The sequence below is a fragment of the Myodes glareolus genome, chromosome 24 (assembly GCF_982192425.1).
Source record: "Myodes glareolus chromosome 24, mMyoGla1.1, whole genome shotgun sequence".
Taxonomy (NCBI): domain Eukaryota; kingdom Metazoa; phylum Chordata; class Mammalia; order Rodentia; family Cricetidae; genus Myodes; species Myodes glareolus.
In genome coordinates this window covers 124,527-127,327 of record NC_142049.1, presented here as the reverse complement: position 1 = coordinate 127,327, position 2,801 = coordinate 124,527, and positions in this window count along the sequence as shown.

Below are 2,801 nucleotides of genomic sequence, written 5' to 3'. Positions count from 1 at the left end.
CACACAGTCACCAGTCACATTCCTGTATTTACATAGTAGCACACAGCTGCTAGTCACATCCCTGTAGATTTGCATAGTAGCACACAGCCACCAGTCACATCCCTGTAGATTTACATAGTAGCACACAGCTACTAGTCACATCCCTGTAGATTTACATAGTAGCACACAGCTACTAGTCACATCCCCGGACACTGCATTTGTGGTTTATCCTCTAGGCTTTATACCTTTAACTATAAATGAATGGTACTAATGGTCTTCTGTCAGAAAGTTCAATGACTTGAAAGTTTAAGTTGAATTAATCAGATTAATAACACAAATGAATTTTATATGGGATTAGAAGTAAATCCCTATTTAGGAATAGAAAAGATGAAAAATTCAGAGAATGGGGGAAATATAATTTTCTACTGTTTACAGATCAGTTAAGGGAGCTTGGTGGTAGCAAAATTTTTGTTATTTTTTAAATATTCAATTTTTGGCTAGAAAATCATTTAAGTGATAGTTGCATTTTTTTCTATACTAGAGTTCTTACTGAATTGATAGTATTACAATTTATATATTTCAAGGTAAGTATATATATATAGTTTAAAATTTAGTCCATATTTAAAACCTGAAAATGTTTAATCTGATATTTGCTTATTAAATATGTATATTTATATCTAGTACCAAATAACTAATAATCAGTATGTTCATTATAAGCTCCTTTTTTGAAAGATTGGGTAGCTAGAAATTTCAATGTAACTGTCATGAAATTAACTGATCTAAACACAGTGGTGCACATCTGTGATCCCAGCACTCAGGAGGCAGAGACAGGCCAGTCTCTGTGAGTTCAAGGCCAGCCTAGACTACAAAGACAGATCCTACTAAGAAAGAAAGAAGGAATCAACCTATATTCATCTGTGAGTGTATTTAAATTTTAATTTTTTTAAAAATAAGAATTTCAAGTGGATATTAAAGTTTAATATTCAAAGCATGAACAGTATACTATGAAATTTGACCTCAGTACTTTACGTGGTATCCATCATCTTTGGCTCTTCTGTTCAGTCTCTCATTCTTGTTCATGTTTTAGGTACAAGGCCTGTATCTAAGTATAAAACACTGTTATTTAGAAGTAGATAGAACTCCAAGATTCATTATCTTTACAACTATATCTAGTCAACATAAAGTTTATTATTTATCTTATCTAATGCAAATTTCATATCTAATTATATGTACATTGTTAGTAAAAACTGCTTTTTCTTTCTTAAAAAATGAAGATATTTAATGCTAGTATTTATAGATGCAGGTTGCTCAATCTGAATATGTTATGCTAAGTTCAACACAACTCATAGTCATTTCAAAACCCGAGTTTCCTTAGTCTGTACTTATGAGGAATGAGATCAAATTAGTATGTATTTACAACTGTATGATAGGTAATACTTTTTGTTATCCTTATTATAGAAACTGTTTTTCCAGAATTAATAGGTTTTCACCTTCCAATAGTGATTAAGGTTTATTATTAAATATTTCATTCATTGAACTGTATTCTTTGGGAGACAGTCCTTTTTGATGTTGAATTGTTAGAGAGAGATGCTTGTTAAGAAATAAGCCAGTTTACTGTGAGGATTCAGAGCTTAATGTTTAATCATGAACAGTTAAAATATATTTCCAAGTCAGGCAGTGGTGCTGCATGCCTTTAATCTTAGCACTCAGGAGGCAGAGACAGGCCAGTCTCTGTGAGTTCAAGGCCAGCCTGGTCTATGTAGCAAGTTTCAGGACAGCTAGAACTACAAAGTGAGACCCTGTCTTGAATAAAAACAAAAAAATATGATTTCTGCTACTTCATTCTGTATGAATGGGTCTTCTGTTAATATTTTTTATCCTGAGGACAGAAAGTTACATATATTCTTCCCTCAACCCAAATAAAACAGAAAACTGACCACTTAAATATCCAATTGTATGTTCTTATTTTTTTAGGTAGAAACTGGAACTATCAACATTTTTGTGAGTAATTATTTCACAAAATGGTGTCTAAATGTGTGTACAAAATCATTTGCCTTCTAAACGCCTGTGTAGTCGCAGCGTGCCAGTGCTGTCCAAAGACGCTTAGCATCAGTTCCCATGTTCAAGTGTTTAATTCTCTCTAAATGTACCAGATCTTAAAAACAGATACAAAAATTTCAGTATCTGTATTTGTCATTCCCTTAACTCCACAGCAGAATTTGGCAAGCGTTCCTTGGTTCATGTGTTACAGGGTGTGGTATCTGCAGTAGTAGGCTGGACATTTAAAATTAGCAGTTAGAAACTCACAGTCACAGGCTGGCTTGTTTTTTTTGTAATTTCCATGTTTGAAGCCTGCAAGTAGACTTTGTATTTACGGCAGTAAATTACCAATAAACAGCCACAACACACTTCCTCAGTAGCCATTTTCTGTTGGCAGCTAGTGTGCTTAAAACCTTAACATCTACGCAAATTAAATGTTTCCTAACCACTACAGAAGTGATAGGAACACAAGCTTTGGGGCCTGGCCCTGCTTCCTCTTCTTTATATCCTGTGAGACTATTACTTAATCTGTGAGTATGGGACTGTTTATACCAGGTTTGTAAAGAGATTTTAAAATGTGTGTATATATTGTAACCTAATGTACAGTGCTCTTGTAATAATGTAATTTTTCATTAAAAATTCTGTTTTTTCTTATGTATTAGTTTTTGAAAATATTCTTCTCCTAGAGAATATCTGTATCTGTCTATGAATATGTATATCTATGTATATGCTAGTAGATATATCTGTATCTATCTATGAATATGTTTATCTACATATATGCT